At 50.4% G+C, this 26686-nt stretch overlaps 1 long non-coding RNA gene across 1 annotated transcript; it reads right to left on the reverse strand.

Moving 5' to 3' along the window:
• Positions 1–953: 953 nt before the first annotated feature.
• On the reverse strand, positions 954–24737 carry LOC128852571 (uncharacterized). Its single transcript, XR_008450525.1, has 3 exons — positions 24002–24737; positions 17466–23685; positions 954–9029 (listed from the first exon to the last, which is right to left on the reverse strand). It is a non-coding gene; the product is annotated as an uncharacterized LOC128852571 (long non-coding RNA).
• Positions 24738–26686: the final 1949 nt, after the last annotated feature.

Raw genomic sequence — 26686 nt, forward strand, 5'->3', positions numbered from 1 at the left:
CCTGCTCTGCTGTCCCATCGCGCACTCAGCGCTTGCCTGCGCAGGGGCCGCGTCGGGACAGCAGCTTTATCGCAGCAAACTGAAGTTGGGAGCCTTCTCCCTCCTTTTGTTGCAAGGCTGCAAGCAACGGTCTGTGGCAGCAGATTTCATCCGGTAATAAAGCCAAATGGGTGCAAAATCAAATATGTAAACTGTCAACTTTCAAAGCAAATGAGTGGCTAAAACTCCGTTTAATAATTGATCCATCCGTGCACAGATCAAAAACTGAGGCCAAAATTAAACAATTATTTTTCTGAAATTATATTTCATTAAAAAATTCCTGAAAGGAAAACAATTCAGCCATTCTTCTGGACAGTAATTTATACCGCTTAGCGATCTCGCTGTCAATAACACACAAATAGCACTAATATATTACTCTAATGCTTCATTTTCATTAAGACATCTGCCAAGTTCTCAAAACCCTTTTCCATTTGGGACGTGACTTATAATTGCCTGATCCCTTGGGGGAGCTTCAATATTATTTTAATCAATTTTAACCACAATACACAATATGGATGATTACATTGCAATGTCATTTCCAAAGTTACTTTCCCCCATTACTCATCTGCAAAGGGAGAGGACACTGGAAATGTTTGTAAAAGATATTCCGGTAGGGAAACAAATGATGGAAATGCAGAATGAATTCCTCCCCCTTTCAGAAGAATGAGATGGATAAATAGGAATTTACATGAAGCAAGGGTCTGCAGCGAACACCGCCGCTTCCACGCTTGCTTCCCCAACAAAAATGGAGCAACTCCCACCTAGAGAGAAGGCCGCCTTGCTCTTCCACAGACACTCTCCCACAAGACCACCAGGAGAAAGTGGGATGTTTACTGCACCAGGCTCTGTTCCCCCAGAAACAACCAACCGTGTTTGGTGCCCGACAGCCCGGCCAGCGCTGTGGTCTTGTCCCAATGGAGACACACGGCATCTCCTGGGGATCTACAAACTTCTGACCATCCTCAACAGTAGAAATAGCTGCTGGTCCCTATACCCAACAGCTCTGTGGGTGCAGTTCTGATGAGAATTTTGATGCTATTTCTTCCTGGCAAGGAGAGCGTCCCCTGCTCGAACAGAGGAGTCTCATCTCAGCCCCATCCCATCCCACTGGGGGCCCTGGTGCTCCCCTGGGTGCAGGGGAAGAGGATGCAGAAGAGGACACCCAGGCTTCCCTCAAGAGTGCTGGTACATCCCTGAACCGTGGCTGAGGTTTCACCCCTCGGTTACAGGCAGGGTGCAGGCTTGTTTGTTAAATATTGAGATTTCGGACAGAGAAATCAAAGCAGCGAGCGGTTCCCAGTGACAGCAGCGCAGGCAGCAGCAGCGTGTGCCCCTTGCCATTCACAAAACATATGCTAATTGGAGGTAAATATCATCTATCCTTGACGAGCCTTGAAAGTCGGATCTGGCTGATAAATAGGAAAAAGTGTGCCTGCTGTTACGAGCGGTTTGCCGGCTGGAAGCATCACCACGGACACCAGCAATGATGAAACAGAGGGTGCTGGCATGGAGGTGGCAAATCCTGGCACTCTCCCTGCCCTTTGGCTGAGTCCTGGTGCAGGCGGCACCCAAGAGTGCCTTGGAAACCATCAGCAGGATGGATCCGGTGGCCACCAGCACCATCCCCAGTGACGCCCGCTTTATGGAGCCGCGTTGGCTCAAAGGAGCCAAATCGCTGGTTCCTTGCTGCTGGAGATGTACCGCGCTGCACCAAACCCTGCGCTGCTGCTCTGGCACCTCGATAGGACGACTTTTTGGTCTAATGGTGCTCTTGTTCAGTGCTGCTTCTTCACATCTGGTCGCCAAAGAGTCACTCTGTCACCCTGCAGCCTGCTAATGAGATCCCCCATTTAATTAATACCATAAGAATTTTAATTCTGACTGAATCAATTTAACGTGATGTGATTTTGTCAGCTCTATTCCCCAAGTAAAAAGTGAGCCTGATGCTTATTACATACATCATTTCACGGGCTCTGCATTCCCTGCTGACTTAAACAAATTCTAATTAAGACTAATTAAAGCATCATTTATGAAAGCGCTTGTGATAGCTATGCAAACATTCTGGGTGGGTATGCTTTGCATAATAATTATCCTAGTTAATATTAAGGCGAAGTCCTCTGCAATTAGGTCTTTGAAACAGAGTTATTCTGAATTTAGCCCTTTTCACTGTTATAATTAATAACAAAAAATAATGTGCTAAATTTATGTAGTGACTTCATTAACTGGATAAATTTAGAAGTAGTAGCATTGTTTGCATTTTTAAGTTTAGGCATGATTTTGAAGCCAGGTGATGGTTATAAAGCAGCAGAAGGGGTGTGAGCGGTGGGTGCTGAGGGGCTGTGACTCCCCAGGGAAGAGAGGTGACAGTGTTTGCCTCCACGCTGGACAAGCCCTTCCACTTGGGAATGCCCTCTCCCTCCGAGACCTCCTCACCTCCATATCCGCTTACAAAGCAGAAACCGGTCTGAAGCCAACTCCAAATGAGTTTGCTTTGGTTGGGTCTGTTTTCCTGAGCCAGACGGGAGGGATTCTCAAATGCCTGTGAGAGATGAGGCAGGTTGGGAGCGGGGCGCAGGACGGCTGGGAAGGATGCCGACCCGCTTGCTGTTGGGTCCACACCGTCCAAACAACCGTTCCCGTGGCTGCCGCTTGGTTTCACAAAACCAAACATCTTCCCAGCCCAGTAAATGGATGGAGCTGTTCCCAGTGGGAACAGCATCACCGCCAGGAAGGTGGTACCATGCTGTGCGGGGCATTCCAAATGCACTGCTTTTCTCTTGTATTACTATACAGGGCAGAAAGTGGCCCGGGGGGTGCGAACGGCTCTGCTCTCAAACACCTCCTGGGGGGAAAAGCCGACAACTGTCCCAGTCTGGTGTGACCAAACTACCCCTTTAGGAGGCACTGTGGGACCCAAGGGGGGGACATTTAAAAAAGGATTAACCCCCTTTTCCTGCACTTCCCAAACACCTCCTTTGACATCAGAAAAACACCGGCCTGTGGGTTTGAGCAGCAAGATCTCGTTTCCCACCACGAGACTGAGCAGAAAGGCTTTTGGAGGCAGACTCTGGGCATTTTTCAGCGGCAATTTGATGCACTAAAACCCATGCACCCCTTCGAACACAGAATCTGTGCTGACTCACGGCAAAGCGCTGCCTGGCCTCTGACTTTATCAGAATTAAGGTGGCATCTAGCACATCCAGCTGATTCCTAGTGAGAAAGGTTTATGGTCCTTGAGGTCAACTGTCGTTTAGACAGGGCATTTTCCCTGGAAAACCTAGTGAGGCAGGCTGTGATAGCAACCTTGCTCTTCACTCCTATGTCCTCTAGGCCTTTTTCCTCTAGTTTTGGCTGTTATTTGTGATTTGGAGAGGAAAGGGCCCGAAAGCCACCTGGCTCAGCTGAGACATCTCTCTCTGGAGGCCAAAGAGCCTGGTCTATGCAGCTCTGCCCAGATTAACCAAGAGGCAGGGAAGCTGTCAGTTCCTGCCCCCGTCAGCACAGTGGAAATTTGGAGACACTGGTGATTTGGTACTGTGAGAGGTGCGAACCTGAGTGCCTACGGCTGTAACTGTCCCTGCTCTGCGAGCGGGAAATGCTGTCCCGAGCTGAGGTCTGTCTTGAAAGAGAACAAGGAACCCCAGATAAGTCCATGTCAGGGAAAGAGATGGTGTTGGAAACACCAGAAGCGCCTTCCCCAGCCGCGGAGTCTCCACCAAGTGCCTGGGAAAGCCAGTCTTCCAGTGTCCCCTCTGTCCAAGCCCGGGATGCTTCTCCTAACGCCTCCTCCCAAAGCGAGGCGACATTGGGGCGAGCTGGGGGGAGCATGAGCCAGTGCTGGCACCCTCTGTCCCAGGCAGAGCAGCAAAGGTGCTCCTGATGGGACCTGTAACCTCCTCCCCAGGATCCATCATTCAAGGAACACAGGGAATCACAGAGAAGTGCCCCTGTTATGGGCACTGCTTGTAAACACAGGTAAGGGAACACAACCGTTCCATTTGCCAAACTGGAAACACCCACCCTACAAACAGAGGAATCTATCAATCTATGTTAATTTTGCCTGGTTAATTTTTAACAGCTTTTTGCTATATTAGCTTCCCAGGTTGTACTCCATGACTTTTCAGCATTATTGGATTGACGGGCAGCTGGCGCAATAATAAACCCGCTATTCCCATATCTGCCGAGGGCTCAGGGAGGGATGAGTACAAGACAGATATCTACCCACTCACCATTTAACGTGTACCGCTCCTCGCTGAACATGCAGATGGCATGGCGGTCCCAGATTTCATTTGAGTTAATCTAATCCCTCCACTGCTCCCACTAGAAAGGAGGGCATTAGCAGCCATATGTCAACCAGATTTGTCAGATTATTCATTACAATTAATTGCTGTTCTCACTTAAGGCCTTTAAGGCTGTGAATTGCTCTGAATTCTATTGCAAACACAAAATTATGAGTAAAAGACTTTAGTCCTGTCGTTCAAATTTCACGCTGACCTTTATCAGCTTTTGGCTTTTCCATGGGTGCTGGGCTGAAAGCTTTCTAATTGGGGCTCCATTTCTTCCTCGCTACAGGTAAGCTGTCGGCCGGAGCCGGCACCGCGACCGGCACGACAAGAGGAAAACTCGGTGATCCCAGCAGACAGTATTTAGCTGCCAACTAATAACACATTAGGAGCGTAATGAAATGAGCCGGGTGTCATAATGACCCAATATACTAATTAAGCCTCTAAATACTGGGGCTTTTTAAGACATTTTCTGTCCTGGGTAGACTTTTTGGGACTGTGTTTCTCTTTCCTTTGTTTCATTATCCAGACCATCTCGCAAGTTACTAGGGATGATCGTTAGCCATGAGCCAGGCTGGCGTTCCCATGGATGGGAGCAGAGATGCCTGCCCATGCCCCTGCCCAGCTCTGGGAGCTGCCCAGGAGGAACACTGAGCCTGTCCGGCTGCCAAACAGCACCACTAGCTTTGTTTGGAACCTCTGATGGTGGCTTTATCAGACACCTCACAATCGTTGAGATAAAACTTGTGTGAAGGATCCCCTGAATGGGGTCTGGATTTATCATGGAATTATGGAATGTTTTGGGTTGGAAGGGACCTCAAAGCCCATCCAGTCCCACCCCTGCCATGGGCAGGGACACCTCCCACTGGCTCAGGGGCTCCAAGCCCCATCCAACCTGGCCTGGAACCCCTCCAGGGATGGGGCAGCCCCCACTGCTCTGGGCACCCTGGGCCAGGGCCTCCCCACCCTCAGCGTGAAGAATTTCTTCCTAATGTCAAATCTAACTCTTCCCCCTTCCGATTTAAAACCATTCCCCCCTCATCCCATCACTCCATGCCCTTGTAAACAGTTCCTCTTCAGCTTTCTCGTGGGCCCTCTTTAGGGTGTATGTATTAATGACTCATTAGCAAATGGATAATCTTATGATAATCTTGTGCTCTTACGAGGACTTTGGTTCCAGGCTATTCTCCATGTGAAGTGTTTGGGTTCCCAGTCTGTACTCTGCTCCCTCCTGCAAAAACCTCAGCCTGAATAATGTCTATTTAGTCTTAAATCTTGCTGCAAGAGAGAATTCACCATTCCCGGCGAGCCCTGCCTACCACGGGCAGACACGTGGCTGCACGCACCGAAGGAAGGCAGCGTCTCTGGGAAGGGCAGGCAGGGCTGGGCTGGGGCTGCTGGAGAGTGAACTCATCGGCAGCCCCGCAGCGATGCCGGGACGCGCGCTGAGCCCCGCTGGCACGGCCGGCTGAGCTGGGCGCCAAAGCCTGCGGCACGGTGCAATCTTGGCTGGTGGCCGCCGTTATTAAACATATGATAGCCCCACGTGGAGTGATGGAAGAGATGATATAAAATTTCATATAGCCACTGTGGAGTATAAACAGGCTAAATCCCTACCCATTTTAAACCTTCAGCAGTCTAAAGGTTAAAGCCTGTCAGCTGGATTTCACAGGTTCCGGGAAGGAAGGGAGAAGTCATGCCACCTCCTCATTGTATACCAGTGATCAAACATCTCCTCATTACACTTCAATATTGTTGCCTCTAAAGGTCACCATTGCTGAACATAATCACACAAAATCAAACCTGCAAACTTTATATATCATAGAGGTAGTAAATAGCTCGGAGGTTTATTTTCTGGTGCCTGAACAACACTCCGAGCCCATTTATAAATTCCTGGGTGCTGTGGCCTGAACCGAGCGCACTCACAGCGACCAACAAAGCTTCAATTAAATCAATTTCCTGTAACAAATATTCACAACAATTTATTAGGTCAGTACCAACGTGTCTAATCAAGCAATTGTTCCTTGGCAACTTTGATTTGCATAATTAAAAACTAAGATTTTGATTATTTAAAAAACAGTGGATTGTTAAGAAAATGCTTTCGAGGTCAGGTTCCTTGAAACGCTTCATCCTTGGCACAAAGAGGACCCTGGAATTTATTGAGAGGTTTCAAGGATGTGCTATAAATCCCCAATCGCTCCATTATTTTCCTATTCACTGGTTTTACTCAGTGTTCATTTAGCCCCGCTGCTGCCTCCCAAGCTAGCGGCAGAGCCCGATCCCCCGCTCCCAGGCAGGCTGGGAAACCGTGCCCGCTTCCTTCACCTAAATGGGAATCTGGGGTGGTCACTTTTCCAAACTCAGGTCCACTAAGGCAGGAACATTTGTACTGAAAGGCAGGCAGATGCAACTTTGCAGGAGGATGGAATCTGAGATGAGAAGGAAAACTCCCAACGGGCAAAGTTATTTGCAAGCCCATTGTTAAATTCAGCCAAGGGCAAATACGAACAAGGAGAAACAGGAAGCAGAAAGATTTTGGATGGATAATAGGTGGATGCACTTTTCAAAGGGCCATTCAGCCACCCTGCAGCAATTTTGTGTCCCTGAGAAAGGAAACTCTTGGAATTTTCATGCTGGCCCAAGTGGAGATCATTGCATGTCAGTTTTCAGCTCAGCCCTGAACTAGAAAACCTGCGCCCTTGGCCAGAAGGTCGTGTCCTGACGTGCTTCTGGGGAAAGACTATGGATCCTGGCAAGCCCTGCCACACCTTAGGGGTTTTCCTGTGGTTTTCCAGCCCCTGGAGAAGGAAAAGGGGTGATGCTGGATCCCCCACCCCAGAGCACCCTGTCCATGGGGATAGACCCTAGGGAAGATCCCACAGGGAGATCCCCCAGGGAGGATCCCATAGGGAGAACCCTCCAGAAGCATCCCATAGGGAGAACCCTCCAGAAGCATCCCACAGGGGCAGCCCTCTGCTCTCCAAAATCCAATGGGAGTGTGGCTCAGGAACCCAGCAATGCTCAGGCTTTAGCTACAAGGCTTAAGCTCTTTGAGCTACTATCAAGCATATGTGCCAAAAGCTGATCCCAGCAGTTCATTTTCGTCACAGAATAGTGCCTGCCTGGCTCGTTTCTACATCGAAAGTGCTTTCTTCCCATTTCTTCCTGAAAGATGCAAGTATTAAACAAGCGTAAGAGGAGAAACCTGACTGCCACCTGCTAGATTTCTTTCTGTACAAATTCAAGACTCAAAGGCGATGAAAAGCCCCACTAATAAGATTATAGTCTTTCTTTTTCATATCTAAATCTGCACCACCAGGCTGTCCTTCGCTGAGCAGAAGACCGCAAATGTTGCTGAAGTCCCGCGCAGAGCAGCGCATTCGGGTTCAGCACTGAGCGTATTCCGAGCTGCAGAGGCTCGTCCTTGGTGCATTAGTGACAGCAACAGAGCGTCTGAACACAAACTCACCACCACAAACAGTGTGTGTGCCCACAGCTGCTGCACAAGCTGCTCATTTTTGAGGCCTCAAACAGGGTTACAAGGAAGCCACCTGCAAAGTCTTGTGTTCATAGAATCATAGAACAGTTTGGGTTGGAAGGGACCTCACAGCCCATCCAGTGCCACCCCTGCCATGGGCAGGGACACCTCCCACTGGATCAGGGGCTCCAAGCTCCATCCAACCTGGCCTGGAACCCCTCCAGGGATGGAGCAGCCCCCACTGCTCTGGGCACCCTGGGCCAGGGCCTCCCCACCCTCAGTGTGAAGAATTTTCATCCTAATGTCTAGTCTAAATCTCCCCCCTTCCAATTTAAAGCCATTCCGCCTCTTCCTATCACTCCATGCCCTTGTGAGAAGACCCTCCCCAGCTTTCTGGTGGTCCTCCTCCGTGGCTGGGCACTGCTGGCTATTTCCATGCCCCACGTATTTGTCCTGTAACCTGTGGGTTTCAAATGGACCTTGAGAACACAGAAAAGCAAGTCTGCCTGTCTCCACTCGGTTTTAAACCTCAGCCCTGACCCCTGCAGCATTCCCTACTGCTCAGGGAAAAACATCCCTCACCTCTTTGCTGTTATCCCAGCAATTCAGGACAGACTGGGATCCTGCTCTCCTTCCCCTGTGATTGTGGCTCTGGTTGAGCCTTCTCCACGCTCCTGCTGCAGTAGAAGAAGCAAAACCAGGGGGAAGCCCAGGAGGATCCCTGCTTGGCACGAGCAGGAAAACACAACTCCGAAAGTCACTTGGAAACAGCGGGACACATCCCCTGGCAGTCCGGTATGGAAATGCGATACCTTTGTACAGCACAATGAGGGCAGGGGAGGTTACACCAGCAGCGGGTGCACACATCCCTGCGGAGAATGCTCGGGATGAGCCAAACGGGGTGCCAGGATCCTCCCCGGCTGCCGCCAGCCCCTTCTGTCCCAGCAGCCAGGCTGTCCCCAGCTCACACAGCCGTCCCCACCCCACACAACCATCCCCAACCTGCTGCCCTGCCGCTTCGGGACGCTGGGCGCCGCGAGCAGCCGCGCTGGCTGGGCCATCACCAGGAGCTGGTCCCGGTGGGTAGCTGGGACCTTTGTTTTCCATGCATTGTCCCCCATACCTATTCAGTTGTTAAATAAATCTGCTGTGCGGCAGGTCTGCAGCGCGCTGATACGAGAGGCGGTCGGTGCCGACGCTTGTGTTTGTACGGGTGAGAGGTTTTATATCTGAAAGTTAAACACAATGCAACAGTTTGGTAAATAAAGATGAGGTTTCTTGTTCTCTGTTGGCGAGCAACAGGGACCTCGGTCAGGCGACCTCCTGCCTGGAGCCGGTGAGAGCTGTGAGGGCGCGGGATGTCCCCACACGCCTGTGAGCGGTATCGGTTAAACACACATTGTTTTGTCCCTACCGGATTGACACCAAATGGACTGAGCACATGGCTGGCTGCGTGCGAGTGATCCAACAGCAGCTCTGCCGGGCATGGGAGTCTGTGAGCAGTGGTACCGTCCCCATCCCTGGGTTCCATCCCGGCGCCGCCTGTCCTCTCCCTGCGCTGAGCGGCCACGCGGGCTCTGCTGACGCAGGAATCACACAGCACATTTTCCATGTGAAACATCATCACTCTTTGAAAAGGCCCATTGGGAATGGCAGGGACTGCAGGCTGGAAAGATCCCGCACAAGGGGAGGACGATGAAACACACTGGAATAAATGGCTTCATTCAAAGTGGAGCTGAAAAACACTACATTGATCCGATGGTTTCAAACGGCTTTTCAATGGCAGCGCGCAGTGGCGTCCCGCTGAGTTCAAAAGCTCGCCTTGTCTGGGCTGAAACAAAGCTCTTTCAACAGTGCCACCATTCCGGAGGTTTTGCACACACTCCCTCGCTGCTGCCTCTCCCTCTCCCCTGTGGAAGCTGCCCCGTATAATTGATCTTTTCAGGAGAAGAGAATAACAGACTCGGGGGCCCATCCTCAGCAGGGGGAGTCAATGGGAATTTGGCTAATGACTCTCCTGGGAGCGGAGCAACCCTTCGATTTCCAATAGGGAAGCAGCTCAGCACTGCAGGGGAAGGTTTAACATAGTGCCTGGACGGCAGTGGCTGATGAAGGGGATGCGTGCCCGGCTCTGCGCACAGCAACACGGACCAGCATGTGCCAGGACCCTTCTCCTGCAGAGCTTCTCCCATCCAGGGTAGGAGAGCACCCCGGATGAGCCCAGGGCAGTGGGGTGCTGAATGCAACCCAAGCAGCACAAACCCTCCGAGAATTCATAGAACCATAGAATCATTAAGGTTGGAAAAGACCTCTAAGCTCATCCAGTCCAGCCATCAACACCATAGCACAACGTTTAGAAACAAACTCCATCTGCTCCTTTCCAAAGGACAGGTGTCTACAGCATGCTGCCCAGCCCTGATCATCACATGCTTTTCTCATGTTCTCCACACCTATTTTCTGCAGGAAAACCAAACACTGACCAGGAGCTGCAAGAGCTCCCCTGCACCACATGCTTTCCGAGTGAAAATGGATGTCCAGCCACCGCCCACAGCGCAGACCCACCGGCCCTGCGGTCCTTGGCCCTCGCTCTGCAGGAGATGAACTCTGCACATGGATACCCACCACAGCACAGCCTCGCCCACACTGAACACCAGGGGATTTCACTGATGTTTCTATCAAAAGCAAGGAGATGGCTTAGAGAGGAAAATGCCAAGAGATGCAGGGCTGGATCCCACACTTTCCCAGCTGATATCCTGATGGACACTGCCCCTCTGGAGCCGGCGCACCACGCTGGTGCCGTGCAGGCAGGTGCTTTGCACAACCACAGTTTGCTGCTTTTTACCAAGACAAAGGAATCGAGTTGTATGAATAAACGTGTAACTAGACCACACACGATTATTAGGCTTAATACCAATTGTCCCTCATTAATGTTTCAGAGGAGCGATTAGCATTTTGAGGCAAACAAGGTGTACTTAGTTAGCGGGACATGACCCAGCTGTCATTAAATTATATCTATGATTAATGATCTTCAGAGGCAGAGAGCTCAGAGCCTGGGCAACGGCGAACAGAGGGGAGGGAGCGGAGGTGGCAGCCAGGGCTGGGACGGTGCGGGGGCACAGCTCGGCTGGACCCGCGGCTGCCGGCTGGGACGGGGCAGAAACAGCACCCCGACAGCTGCCTAAGCTAAACCAAACAAGGGGCCTGAGGATGCCGGTGCTGGGCAGCTGCTTTCATAGGATCATGGAATGGTTTGGGTTGGAAGGGACCTCAAAGCCCATCCAGTCCCACCCCAGCCATGGGCAGGGACACCTCCCACTGGCTCAGGGGCTCCAAGCCCCATCCAACCTGGCCTGGAACCCCTCCAGGGATGGGGCAGCCCCCACTGCTCTGGGCACCCTGGGCCAGGGCCTCCCCACCTGAACAGCAAAACATTTCTCCCCAAGATCTCACCTCAATCTCCCCTCTTTTCACAGCACTCATACATCATCACCGGGAAGCAGTGAGAAAATGGAATGTGGGGAGAACACTGTTCCCACCTGATTTTGATTTAAGATATTTTCGTAGCAGCACCAGATTTGTATTATTTCTTTCTGGACAGACTTTGCAGAGACTTTGCAATACAAACAAGACACAGCGGTTGGCAAAAAAACCCACTCAAAAGTGTCTGCAAGGGGAAAACAAGCTGCAAAATGCTGGCTTTCCCCTCCTTCTTTTTGGTTTGTGGAAGAGAACGTTACAGGCAGTATGAAAACATCAGAGTTTAAACAGGTCAACAGAAAAAAAAAGAGGCATTGAGAGGTTGGCAGAGAGAGACAGAGGGGATGGGGACGGTGACAGCGGCGGTGGCACGTGCAGAGGAGCTCTGCTGCTCCAGCCAGAGGGACAGGGCTGGGGACAATCTGACGAGACGTCCATCAGAGGCCCGTGAGGGGTCCCCGGGGAGAGGGCAGCCTCAGCGCACACGCAGGGACTCAGCTGTGAAACCCTCCGCTCTTGGCGGGGATGGCACTGGTAAGGGATGGGGGAGGCACGGCTTGGGGAAGCACCCCTCAATTCACAGTCTTTCTCTGAGACGGGAACCCTGACAACGGTGATCGGAGGCTGCAGTCAGGGAGCGATGGGAACCCCGATACAGGCAGAGAGAGGCAGCAGACAGGCACAGAGTGACGGGAAACCTCATCCTTTGCTGTTAGGAGAGTTCCAGTTCACAGTATCATCCCTTCAAACACAATGCAACACATTCAGGGTTGTTCCCACTGCCACTGAAGTGAGTGAAAACCGACTTCAGGGGATCAAAACCTTCATAACTTATTCATAGCTAATTACATTATTAATAGCTCAGTTCCTTATAACACATACCTGAATCGCAGCAGCTGTTTGAAGGGGCACTGGCAGGACTGGAGGCACAGGGATCCCAGCGGAGGGGGAGGTGATGGGTTTGCACTCATCACTGCTCACCTCCTGTGGGTTTGTTTAAAACCTGACCTCATTGTACATTTCATAGAATCATGGAATGTTTTGGGTTGGAAGGGACCTCAAAGCCCATGCAGTCCCACCCCTGCCATGGGCAGGGACACCTCCCCCTGGCTCAGGGGCTCCAAGCCCCATCCAACCTGGCCTGGAACCCCTGCAGGGACGGGGCAGCCCCCACTGCTCTGGGCACCCTGGGCCAGGGCCTCCCCACCTGAACAGCAAAACATTGAGATCCCCAAGATCTGATCTCAATCTCCCCTCTCCTAGATTCAAACTGTTCCCTCTCATCCTACCCCTGCCCTCCCTGATCCAGAGCCCTTCCCCAGCTTTCCTGGAGCCCCTTTCAGCACTGGAAGCTGCTCTAAGGTATCCCCGCAGCCTTCCCCTCTCCAGGCTGAACAACACCAACTCTCTCAGCCTGTCCCCATATTTCATGTCATTTCTGAGGATATCTGCCTGTCTTTGCCACCAAAACAGTATTGAAGCATGATGCTCTGCCCACAAACACACCCCAAACTGGTAATTGAGCTGCCAAAGCCTGCACTTCCAGCAGGATCTTTTATTCCACACTGACAGGCTGGAGGAGCTGTGAGCGGCTGGTGGGGAGGTGGGGATGGGGAATCCAGGCAGCCCCTGTGCCTCAGAAGCGGTGGCAGTGATGTTGGGGTTTTCCTCTTCTCCCCAGGCCCATCATCACAAAGGAGGAAGCAAGAGAGGCGAGATCGGAGAAGGCAGAAGTGAACTTCATGTGACTCAAACCCACATCCCAGTGATGACATGCCACTCACCAAGGTGTGTGTGACATCCACAGCCCGGCATGCAGAGTGGCTGCTATTGCACAAAATCCCAGGAAGCAGCTTGGCCCTGGCTCCTTCCCAGCAGAGGAACAGGTCCCAGGCACGGTGGAGGTGGCCAGCTTGACTCTGGCTGTCCTTTGGGAGCTCAGAGCTCCACGCAGACACAAACTCCACCTTGCACCCCTGTGGGCTCCTAGGACTGGGGTTGCCCCCCTAGAAGGGATGAGAGGTGGTACCTGGAAGGATGCAGGCAGCGCCTCAGTGCCTTCTGGATGGGGCTCCTCGTTCACCCGGGGCAGCCAGTGCCGTCTCCTCTTACCCTTCTGGTGTGGCACAGCCTGCACATCTTTTCATGCACAGATCCGAGACCGAGAACGTGCCAAACCTCGGATGCCACTCCTATCTATTATTTAAACTGTCCTGCTCACAGAGTTAATTAACATCTTTTCTTTTCCTCGCTGCAGCAGACCCAGAAAGGCAACTGGCACTTTGACAGATGACTATGGGTATTCTCCAGAGCCAGAACTTGCGGTGCATGAGTACTTGTTTGTAAATTGTTTAACAGAACTCTACCTGGCTCCCAGGAAAGCGGAGGGGAGGAGGGTTATAGGGTTTGATCCCGCAAAACACCAGCAGCCGGCTCTGTGACAGGGATGAGAGGCTACCAAACGAGCCAACACCAGCACCACACATCTGTGCAAACACCACTGCAGTTTGGCAGTCCCACCTCCAGCACCAGCTTGTGGTGGTGCATATGCCAAAGCCTTCGATAAACCTCCATCCAGTTCCATGAAGGCACCACTAGCGAAGCACATCCACAAAACAGAAGGCAGTGGTGAGGCACTAGCCACCTCCTCCAGAAGGGGAATAGACCCTAATAAGTCACAAGAGACAGAATAGGATAGGAAGGTTGCTCCCTTATTCATGGAAATTAATAATATTGTACACCCAGCAAAGTTTCTTCAGCCAGCTATAAAGCAGCATGCTGCCAGGCGATCTACTCGCAGGTGATGGCCATAAACCACTCACCCCAGGAGGATGTGGTGCTCAGGGACCCGGTTTAGCGTTGGGGTTGGCAGTACTGGGTTAAAGGTTGGACCTCATGACCTTAAAGATTTTTTCCAACCTGAACAATTCTTTGTTTTTGTAAAAGTTCTCAGCTCCTGCCCACAATACCTGACGAGTTCCTGTACATGAGCCTCAGAAGCACTTGCTTATTTACAAGGTACAAGGAGTTTTTATAACTTTTTTGGCACCTTCATCACCTCTTCCTTGAGACATGGAAGATGCTGCCATGGAAAAACATCTGGTGACCATGCTGCCAGGCTCAACGTCCTATGCAAAATGCATAAAACTCAGATCTAATTTCCAGTCTCAAATTAACCGGCAAAGCCTCAGCCCAGCCAGCGCCCGTGCCTACGCCTGAAATAAGGCACAAGTTCTTTAATGACCTCTTTCTTCTGAGAAGCTTCCTGTCCAGAAGACGCTTTCTTTCATAATAAGGTTCAGGTGCTGTTTTTTGCTTCTAGAAAACTGGATACAACCACATTTCTGCTAAAAATAATAAATACTAATTCTTCTGTGAGGCAGGGGGTCGAGAGGAGAGACACAAACCACCGCCTCCTCCAGCATGCCTGTGTTTAACACAGAGAAGGAAGCAGACCCACACCACCTATTCTGAGACAGAAGGTGATGCGAAGCAAAGGCAGTGAGTGTTAAAATAACAGGGCAGAGACAACAGCGAGGCCGCGTTGCCAAGAGGGTGGAAGCAGGCTCTAGGGTGTAATAGGTTTTAAATTGGAGGCCTCTACTTAAAACCCACAGGAAATAAGAAGGGTCAAAAAGGCAAAAATTGCACAACTGTTATATTCCTTTAAGAGACAATCTGATTTCTCCTTCAGAAATTGCGGTTTTTTGGAAGATGCCTTTGACAAAAGATGTCATAATTCAGGTCCTGTGCTGAATGAGAGCGCAGCTAAGAACCCGTTGGTTTATTCAGCCCCGGCGATCCCGTGAGTGTGCTGTGGCATTTCACAGCAGATTCTGTCCCGGGCAGGGTTTGGGGTGAGCTGGGAAACACAGAATCACAGAACACCCCCAGTTGGAAGGGACCCACAGGGACCATCCTGTCCCTGCACAGGACACCCCCGACATCCACACTGTGGGGCCGAGGGCGTTGGCCAAACGCTTCTGGAATATCGTCAGGCCTGGTGCCACGACTGCTTCCCTGGGAGCTGTTCCAGTGCTCCACCACTGTCTGAGGGAAGAGCCTTCTCCTAACGCCCAACCTGACCCTCGCCCGGCATTCCCTCGGGCCCGGTCATTGGCCACCAGAGAGAAGAGGTCACAGCTCCTCCTCCTCCCCTTGCGAGGAAGTTGTAAACTGCTATAAGGCCCCCTCAGTCTCCTCTTCTCCAGGCTGAACAGACCCAGTGTTTTCAGCCGCTCCTCACACACTTCTCTAAACCTTTCACCAACTTTGTGGCCTTTGGACACTTTCTGGTACCTTCAGATCCTTTTTAATCTGTGGCTCTCCAAACTGATATTGTCTGATATGACATTACAGTTTCCACCAGGGCACGTTCAGGCCTCGTGTGAAGAGCGTTTCTGCTGTTCCCTCTTCTCAGGTATCAGAGCAGCAGAGCAGGTTCTCAAGAAAGCTCAAGGTTTTACCGATCCCTCTCAGCCAACAAAGACGCCTCAGCCATGACAGCGAGGTTGAGCTCTGCTGTGCCAGAGTATTTGTCCACCCTCTGCAATAAAATAAACCTCAGTAATGCAAATTTTCTGCAGACTGAGAAGTCTTCTTTTACACTTGAATTACTATTTTGTATTTCCATTTTTTTCAGCGACTTATTAATTTGTGAGCTTCGCAGGAGCATGCCCTGTGCCACGTGTCTCAATTGCATCCCATAAATATTTAATGCTACTAGAAAACAATAATTTTCTAACTAAAAAAAACCCAGTGCTACAGAAATTAAACAATTACTAAGCGACCACAGTGCTTTTTTATGAATTCCATCTACTTTATTAAACCCTGACAAGCCCAGATAGCCAATTACAACGCACTGAGACACACCGTCACCTGACTGGGAAAGGCTACTATATTTCCAGCTTCCATGTAGTTCAATGAAAATTAGATTTAAATGTGTATTTTGAATGCAAAAGGGTATTACCACAAAGTTAATCATACCATTACTTTTTATTGTGGGCCGGTTTATAGAAGTTTAAAGGGACCCTGGCAGGGAGGAATAAATGAGGGCAGCCCTCGCCGTGCCCCTGACCGCGGGGGACCGCGCCGGGCTTAATGCACCCTCCTGAAGCCTTCTCCAATCGCGGCACTTGTAGGATTTGCACTTGACTTCTGCAAACATTAAATGTTCCCATCTCCAAGAACTAATTAAGAAATCCAGACCACTATCGCTGAGCTAATTTTGTTCAGGTTGACTGCCTGTTCAAATCTGACTCTAGATGCTCATCGAATGTATCCTGCGACCAACTATTGCAGCTGGATTAAGGTAATTACCCAGCTCAACACTTCCCTGATACATTTTACAGTAATGGAAGCTGAAGCTTTTATAGGCTTCTCCATCTTCACTCCTGAGGACTGAGAGGGTGAAGCAGTGCTTGAGGACGGAGGAGCCAAAGCCTGGTGCACCACCAGCCTCCAGGACAGCTCGGCTCAGTGTAGGCTCCCCAGTTTGGGCAGCAGTAAACCCAGCGCTGCCTTGAGAGGCTTTATTTTCACAGAGCTGAGGAACAGCCTCACCGCTGGCAAGAGCCACGTGCCCTGCTGCGGCTCTGGGGACCGATGGTGCCACCTCTTCCTCTTCGCTCTGCTCAAGTGCTTTATTTCCTCCTACTTAATGTCTGTAGTACTGACGCATCAGCCTGTGCATGTCTGTTTTCTGTACAAGACTGTTCACAATTTGAGAGGGGGAGGAGGACTGAAGCACACGGGCATTTTTTAAGCGACAGTCTCAGATTACCTTTATCGCACATTGTAAAGGTGCACTAGAACCACGCTGCAGACCCCATCGCCATTCCTAATGAAATGAGTCCCTGTGCCAAGAACAGAGCTTTCTCCCAGAACAGTTGGTACAGGTGGGGACTGAACACCTCAGTGTACATCTCATAAACTCTATAAGACCTCCTATAACTTACAAAGTAATCATAGAATCATGAAGGTTGAAAAGACCTCTAAGCTCATCCAGTCCAACCGTCAGCCCAACCCCATCGTGCCTGCTAAACCATGTCCCAGAATGCCACATCTATGTGATTTTTTAACACCTCCAATGAAGAAGATTCCTAGGCAAACCTCCTTTTGCAGTCAGCACTAAACAAAACACTTCAGAAGAAAAGGGTTCAAATGAAAATCTTGATAATTGGACTTACTTTTCACAACATCGTGGTAACGAGGAACTACGGAAATCTGGCAGATTTTGTTTTCTTGAGTCTTCTGGGTCTTCATAACCCCCGATGCTGCCGGTGGGGAACACCACAGAGTCATGCTGATGTGGCTGTCGATGACTAGCAGAAAGGCCACTGGTATGGCCTGAAGGCCAAAAGTTGCCCTTTCTTGCTGCAACCAACTGCCTTGTGTCCTGGGCTACGTGAGAATGCATGCAGCAGCATCAGACAACAGATCCAGTTGGTACCCTCCTCCTCCTCTTGCTGCTGCTAGCGAAGCCTCTGATACAAGTTTTTCTCCTGCTTTCCTCAGTCGCTCTGGGGTTTTGTAACACAAAGGGATACCACGCTCTTCAGACCTTCAGAAAGGGAAAGGAAAAGAAGCAAGCTTGGGTGAGATAATTAATTGATATTTCAAAACTACAAAGGGAGCTCAGTCTTCCAGAACACAGGCACTGGGGCTCTTCAAGGCATTGAGCAGGAAGGTATCTACAGACTCGGTATGGAGGTGTTCCCATCACTGCCACAGCCCACAGGGAGAGCAAAACGCCCCCAAATACAGTTTTATGCAAAAGGTGTGATTGCATTAATGAATAAGAAACCCTCCCATCAAACGAGCCGTCCTGGATGCTTTGATGTGCAATTTAACAAGGCACCGCTGACATGACACGGCGCAGAAGATACAGAAAACATCTCCTGTGCACATGGAGGTCAGCTGGGGACCACAGCAAGATGTGAGAGGAGCATCTATGATTCTATTGACTGTTTTTCAGAGTCACCTTTCAACTCAGGCTCTTCCCTGTGCAATTTTGGGTTAGCATATTACAATTTTTTAGGTCCTGGATGCTGTTTCGATATTTATCAACTTGCTTCAAAAGGCAGGATGACTGCCCCCGTTTCATAGAATCATAGAACCGCTTGGTTAGAAAAGACCTTTGAGACTCTTGAGTCCAACGGTCCCCACCCACTGCTAAACCAGACCCCTGAGCACCTCATCCACCTGGTTTTTAAACCACTCCAGGGATGGGGACTCCACCACCTCCCTGGACAACCTCTACCAGGGCCTGAGAACCATTTGGTGAAGAAGTTTTTCATAATGTCTTTCTGATTTGAAACTAGAGAAACAGTTGCTCCTGAGTAAGCCCCAGACGAAGGCAAGGCACAGTGGTGGATCTCCTGTAGAACAATAGGAACCTTCTACCATGAATGAACCGGATCATTTCCAAACTCAGGACAGCACGGTCGCACGTGCGGCTGTGTTAATCCAGCAGTTGTGGTGATGCTCTTCCCTGTAGCTTGAGGCTCCCGACGGATGGCAGATGGACACTTCCACGCTGGTTTCTGTTTGTCTCTCAGAGTTCTGTTTGTGATCACAGAGTTCTGTTTGCAATCACAAACAGAGCAGAGAAACGGAACTCTTGCATATTTGATATCACGATGACTTTAACAATAGGAAGTCATCAGTTTGTTTTCTGGATCCTAATGCAACGGTTGCCATAAGAACACAAATTACGTGTACATTTTAATGCATCTATGCTTCATAATTATGCATGGTTGTGTGCTGTTATAATTGACATAAAATATAAAACAGGTCAAAGAGCAGCTATTAAAACTATTTTTCATCTTGCTTCCTGACAGCTCGCGACATCAATGCCGGCTGCATTTAATAGGACCATACCGAGAATGCAAAGTTACTTCTATAATTTCAGCTGTATTAAAGCCTCCAGAACTTGCAACCTAATTATTTCCTACAGCGCCTCGCTGTAAACTGCATTACTTTATTTGGAATGCGTTCATTTTTAGATTAAACAATTGGACAACATTAAATTAGCATGAAGGAGAAAATCGTAAAAGTTTTGGCTGTATTTCACAGAGGTCGCTCTGTTAGGTTAAGAATTATCCCAGGAGTGATGATTTTCTGCCACTCTAGATAAAAAATAACACTAGAATTGTGCTAATTCCATGCAGTTATTTTAATCACTGGAGTAAATTCTACCAAAGGTTTAAATTGTAGTTGTCTATTCTCTCCAATCACAGAATGACAAAAGGAAAAACCCTGAAGAAAAGAGTTAAATTATCAGATGTCTCTATTCTTGATGGCTGCACGAAGACAACACCACAGGGTCTGGCCTGCCTGGTTTTCATCGTTACAGGTCATCCTCTCGTACTATAAAGGCTGAGGGCTCCTGTTTTCTTGTGGGTGCTTAGATTTCTTTTGGAATTCTGATCTATATTTTGTAATAAATCCCTTTGAAATTAGGTTTGAGGGGGAACATCTAATCTGGGCTGAAAAAGACAGGTCACGTCTGTATGAGCCAGGAACAGAGACCAAATGTGCTAGGAGGAGATCATGGACCAGTTTGGGCTGGAAGCCCATCCAGTTCCACCCTCTGCCATGGGCAGGGACACCTCCCACTGGCTCAGGGGCTCCAAGCCCCATCCAACCTGGCCTGGAACCCCTCCAGGGATGGGGCAGCCCCCACTGCTCTGGGCAACCAACTCGCTGGTTGCATGGATGCATGTTCCAGCATCCAAGGAGGAGGATTTAAAGAAGCCACCAGAACGCCGCTGCGTGCTGCAGACCTCCTCTGGACATGGATCGATGATCCTGTGTGCGGAGCAGAGTCCCCACACAGCACCGTGGGTTTGCTGAGCACATTGACGCCCAGCTGCAGCCCCGCTGTTTGCAGAAAAGGTGGCAGATCAAACATCTTGTACATTGATTCTTACCAATGAACCCGTGTGCTCTGCATAGCAAATCCGTGCCTTTCTGACAGGATGTGAGGAGTTTCATGAAAAAAACATGCCTTGTTTAGAGTCTTAGAGGACAATTTCGGGCCAGTCTATAGGTACCTGCCCATTTTAACCTATTTCAGAACATCGGCCACAGAACCCTAGCGGTTTCACTCCTACTAAAAATATATCTGCAAGACGCAATGATCACCTTCTGTTTAACACTGAGGAGTGGTTTGAGACGTCTTCCTAGCAGGAGGCAGGAGGGCTTCCTAGGAAAGGGGAGAAGAGATGGGCAGCAGTTTAAGTTCTCCAAAGAGAGATGGCTTCACACAGAGCCATCAGTTCTGGAAGAGCATTGTGGCACGAGCAGTCCCTCCTGGCCTGGTGGATATCGAAGGTCATGCCTTGGCATACAGGTGTGGAGCACACGGTCCTCCGTGTTACCCACCCCACATGGAGCTGAACATATATTTTTTGGCTTAGGTAACTTTTAAAAATGTGCCTACCCTGCTCTGTTTCATACGGTTGAGTTTAAGACTATTACGCACAGGAAAGAGGCAAACAAGGGAACAGACTGGGGACTCCAGTTTGTAATTAACTGTTGTGGTGAAAGAACTGGGATAAAGACTTCCAAAACACTAAAAATAAACCTGGAAGTAAACATTCTCAGCCCATTTAAGGTCTGCTGCCTGTACAGCACAGAGAAGATAAAGTTGCTTTTTCAAGAACCTCTCAAGTTGATTCTGAAGATTCGCACAAAATTGACGTCCTGCCTGAAACCGGGACACTGAAAATCATCCGTTCCCTCGCGCCCCGCCCTCCAGAAGTGATCAGTGCCCCGTTATCCACACACAATCCGTCACTCCTGAGTTTAAAACACCGTCTGTCAGCTCAGCCCTCAGCTCTCCCCTAATCCAGAATTGGATTTGGATAAAGCCATAGGCGACTGGGAACTGGATGAGCACTTGCTGGAGCTTTATCAGGAGCTGGTACAAAGCCAAGTGCATCCCTCCTCCCTTCTCCTCCACAGGTGCGAGGGAACGCCAGCAGGAGGAGGTGGCCTGGCCACATCGCTGACACGATGACAAACCTGGGTGTGCTGAACAGAGTCCCAGTGCTGGGATTGCTAAGTGAGATGAGTGAACTCTAGGAGGAAAAGCCTCCAGGGAACAGGGGTATCATCTCATCTCCAGAAAGCAAGCATTTTCCCCACGTTCCTCATAGCAAGACCGGCTCCTCGCATCAAAGCCTGGCAGAGAGGGAAGAGGTCAGTGAGCAGCAGCGGTGACTCAGGCATCACAGATGTCACGGGATCGTGGAGCCCGTCGCTGCGTGGTGGCAGAACTTCCCTGGATCCCTTACTCGAAGTGATATCTCTGCTCTGCTGGAAGCTTTGATTCCAGCTCTCCCCTCCCTGTTAAACTGTCGCACACTCTTGTAAACAGGAGGCTCCGACGGTTCCCTCGGAGTGGTTGGAGCAAACTAACATCATAACAAGAGTGTTTATGGAAAAATGCTCAGGCACTGAAGCAGAAAGGGCTTAGCACTGATCAGACCTCTCTTCCACCTTTATTCTTCCCTATCCACATTGAAATGCAAATACCAGCACAGGGTTTCCACCAGCGTGCCACTCACAAATTGAAAAGCAGTTTTTATCTATGCAAATGTAAGCATGGTAATTGAAGTTAATCAATCAATGCTAGCTTTCACTAAAACCTTGAACATGATTGAATAAAGTAATTATCATTCAGCAGAAAATGATGAAGTTGTAGACAGCATGAACCTTATTAAAGGAGGATTTTGAGTCACAATGGCTTAATTTAGCTAACAGCCCAGCCTTAGCCCAAGCAGCGCGCTACCCTCGCCGCCTGGAATTGTTTTAGGGGCTGGGGGGGAGACAGAAAGGGGGGACTTTTGTATTTTTACAGCTTTGGATTAGTAAAAGGTACTTGTTACACCACAAAAGATAAAGCATCATTAGCATCCTTCTTTACTCTAAATAGATCCACGAACAAAGATTGCTATGACACAGTAAAGGTGGCCAACAGGAACAACAGGCGATTAAAATCATTATTATGCTTTAAAATGAAAAGGAGGTAAGGGGCCAACTTCAGTGCACACTGTGCATCGATCGTTTCTGAGTGCACAGGGAATAGATCAGGATTAGAGGTTACCCAGCGCCAAAAAGGGCTGTTAGAACAGAACAGCGTACAGACCTCTGCAAACTCCATCCATGAGGAATCCTGACCTGGGTGATGGTGTTTGCAGGAGAAGCCAGACTGACGTGCTTCGCTCCGGGGTCATGTCAGGAATTACCTGTTCACAGTAGGAAGCACCTGTCCTTTCTCACCGGTCTCCTCGATGGCTGTTTGGCCGCTGGGCTGCTCACAGCGTGCCTCTGGAGGCCACTTGGGCTCCGTGTTCTGGCCGCGTTCCTGCTCTGGGTATTGCTGTTCCACACACACCTGCTCCTCAATCCACAGCTGATCCCGGCTCAGAAACACCTTCCCGGAGGGAACGCTGCAGCTTCCCTGTGCAGGTGGCCATCACCTTTAGAGAGGGGGAGAGGGCAGAAACATTCCAGGAGTGAAATAACACAGGCAAGAGAAAAAGTGGCAGCATTTTCATTTTGTTTGTTGTGAAACAAGCGACTCAGCACCAACAAACACTTTGCACAGAGGAACCGAGCCAGCTGCCCGCTGCCTCCAGGACAGAAGTTTCTCCCCACCCCTGTGCAGCTGACAGAAAAACCACCTACAGCTGAGCTGTGCCGGAGGAGGAATCCCACCTTTCCCCATAGGTTTGAGTCCCTGTCTCCAAAAGAAAGGAACACTCTACGCTCCGAAGTCTGATGCACCATAGTCGATCTTTACTTTATTATTGATCTTACCAAGTACCAACCAACTCCCCTGTTATTTCCAGCTCACCTCTTTATCAGATTATGAGATAAAGTAGGTGAGAACGGGCGCTCCAGACACTGCCAGACCCTCAATTAGGATTCCTATGGATACCTTTCTAGCTGTGAGTCTGTGCTCTGTGCCATGCAGAAGGAGAAGGGCAGGCATGGGTGGGGACCAGTACAACACCCTGGGGTCAGGGATGACGCCAGGGGAAGAGCCAAACCCATATGAAGCCATTGCGCAGGAAGCGGTCACTGCAGTTAATGATTCTTCGTGAAAACAGATTTCAGCAGAAGTACAATTCCTAACAGATCAATGAAGACCACCAGAAACATACCAGCTTGTCTTTTTGGTTTGTGGTTTTTACACAGCAGCGGAACACTTCAGACATTTTTATATTGAAGTATCTTTCTGGTTTTGTGGAGGGCATCACTGTTCCCAAAGGGTAAACAGTGACTCCCAGACATCAGGATCTTCCTGCATTCCACAAATATAACAGCACTGCAGGTGGCTCTGCCTCAGGACAAGCTGAGGTAGGAACTCTTCCAGGACAAGGGGCAGGTTTAAGGCTGAAAGAGAGGAGATTTAGATCAGATGCCAAGAAGAAATGCTTTGCTGTTCAGGTGGGGAGGCCCTGGCCCAGGGTGCCCAGAGCAGTGGGGGCTGCCCCATCCCTGGAGGGGTTCCAGGCCAGGTTGGATGGGGCTTGGAGCCCCTGAGCCAGCGGGAGGTGTCCCTGCCCATGGCAGGGGTGGCACTGGATGGGCTTTGAGGTCCCTTCCCACTCAAGGCCTTCCAAGGCTATTATTGCCAAGTGATTTTTCCAGATCAGTGTTATCACAGATCTGGTTCTGCTCGGTGTGCACATACACACCACACACTTACCTGTGTGCAAATGAAGGTAAATGTAGGCTTTCCAAGGCTTCCTGTTGGAGGCTCCCCGTTAATTGAGCTCTCAAGTCCAGCCGTTGGCCATCTGACTGCAGCCTTCACTTGCCTGCCATAGCGGCGATGGTTAAAAGCCTCTCTGGTTTGTCACAGAGTTTAATATGCACCCTACATAATTATGCAGGATTCACTGTGCTATCAAACTGCAATTCAAATTAGTTCAGGATTAAAGGCACAGAACAGTACTGCTTCCTTAATTGCATTGTACTGTGCTGATCACATTCAAATACCCATTACTCATTCCCTCTGTGGAGCAATAAGTCAGGGGGATTAATATTCAGGCAGGTGACAGGGCCAAGCCATTAAAAGGCAGTTATGCAGAAAGCATGGCTGGTTTTATTCACGTTAATGAAATCAGTGAAATGAAACTGTAATAGATTTATCAAAGCTCAGATGGATTTGCTGTAAATCAGTTTGATTCAGGCAATCAAACTGGACAATAGAGATAGTTTTCAGCTGTGGCGGCGGGTGTCAGGCGGCAGCATGTGAGAGGCGCTGATATTCCTCTCCTCTGGAGTTGGTTTGCACCCAAACCAGCGCTGCGGCGGGTCCGGCGCCCGCATCCCATGGGTTTAGAACCACGGGACCTTTGGGGTTGGAAAAGACCTCCAAGACCATCCCATCCAACGGCCATCCCAACGCCAAGCGCCACATCCCCAGGAATGGGGACCCCTGGGATGGGGACCCCGGGGATGGACTGCGGGGATGGGGATCCCTGGGATGGGGACCCCGGGGATGGGGATCCCTGGGATTGGGACCCCCGGGATGGGGACCCCCGCCCCTCGGTCCTGGCCGCATCCCGGCGGCCGGTGCGGGGTCCCGGGGGGTCCGAGCCCCTCGGAGGGAGCCGGGAAGCGGCGGGAGCAGCGGCTGGAGGTGCCGGCAGGGAGTTTTCCATCAGAGGGCAGCACAGGAACGGGAACGGCTCCGCGCGCCTCCCGCGCCCGAGGGCTGAGCCGCGGGATCGGTCCCTCCCCCGGCCCGGAATGACCCTCCTCGGGCCCTTCGTCATTTACTTTTTTAGCCCTAAAGCCCGGTTTTGATGACCCGAACCAGAAATAAACGTTCTCTGTTACCGCTGATGGGATAAACCAATATCCAAAGTAATTAACCCTTTGCGGAGGGGATTTATTGCACGGGTCGGCGCCGGAGGAGCTCTGCTGACCCCCCGGCTCCGAAAAACCAACCGCCCACCGGCAGGAACGCCTTCCCGGTGCTTTGGGAAGAGCTTGACGCTGGGATGAGGGATAAAGCAGTGCCTCCAGCCGCTGGAATCACCCACCCGAGCAGAACCGGAGCCCCGAGAGGCGAGGAACGCGCTGCTCGTCCACGGTTTCTGAATGAACATTGTCACCGAGGTTTGAAAATGTTGTTTATAGGGATTGAAATAAGGAATTCTTTACATTCCTAAGCCTGGAAAAACAGCTGGCTTCCCGCAGCCAGCGGGATGGAAGGGAAAAGGATGCGCTGTTTGGGGAGAGAAATAAGAAATCAAGCGGTGTTCCCTCCCGCCCGAGGCACAGCGCCCACCTAACCCGGGAATCCTCACCAGCACCTGGCGGAAACCACCTCAGTAGCGATCACCGATCTCTGATTCCCACCAGAGCCGTGAATCGCTCAGCTTCTGGGTGCGATTTCATACAGACCAGGCAGGTTTTGGGGTGAGAAACCAGCCCCGTTCACCAACCTCCTCCGGGTTCCCATAGTCCCACCCTTCCCTAGGAAATTATGGACCAAATTGAGGGGGGAGAGGAGAGAAAAGCAGTAATTTATGAAAACACGCTACACCATAATTTTGCCATTTTTCTGCAATAAGGATGGCAAATGATTCATGGGGAAAAATGAAATATATTTCCCTGTCAGCTCAATAGATCCAGGATTTACAGCTTCTCGACTTGCACAGGGAAAACTCGGCTTGCATAGAAATGAATTGCAAATCAATTAATTGTAGATATGCAAAAATATCAAATGAATCTGCGCGCTTCAGTAAAATAAATGAAGGGAGAATTGAGCGGAGAGCCAGGCAGCACAGCCCTGTGTTTGTTCTGCTGCGCTGCCTTCGCCAGGGACCTTCCCGTCGGATTGCGCCGCCCCGGCTCCCTCCAGTCTGTGTCAGTTTTACTGATCAACCTAATTACCCGGACATCGCTTGGACAAACAGATTACGGTATCTTGGTACGGCAGCACCAAGTTTGCCTTGTTCAGTTAAATAAAGCCCGTGGAGGAGAAGTGGTGACACTGCCCCAGCCTGGGCGCTGGCGCCCAGCAGGCTTGGGAAAACCACGGATCAAACCAGCCTCACCTGCTGCAACCACGGAAGCTTCAGCGCAGCCCCAGCTGTTGGGGGGCACGGAGCGGGCTGGGGTGCCGTGGGTCACAGGAGGCAGACACAGCGCAGTGGCTGACACCGAGGACTGAGTTCGGTTCTATTTACAGTTAAAACTTCCCCAAATTGTACAGAATCCCATCCCCCTGCTCCGAGCCAAGGAGAAAACCTAATGTACGTGACAGCCCTTACAGGAGACCATTGTAGAAAAAACGAGCAAGCCAAGGGCTCGCTCAGGGGAGCAAAATTTGATCTCTGCTTTTACTTGCTAAATAAGAAGAGGTGAGAATACCGCA

This window comes from Cuculus canorus, chromosome 6 (genome assembly GCF_017976375.1).
Source record: "Cuculus canorus isolate bCucCan1 chromosome 6, bCucCan1.pri, whole genome shotgun sequence".
In the NCBI taxonomy this organism is placed as follows: domain Eukaryota; kingdom Metazoa; phylum Chordata; class Aves; order Cuculiformes; family Cuculidae; genus Cuculus; species Cuculus canorus.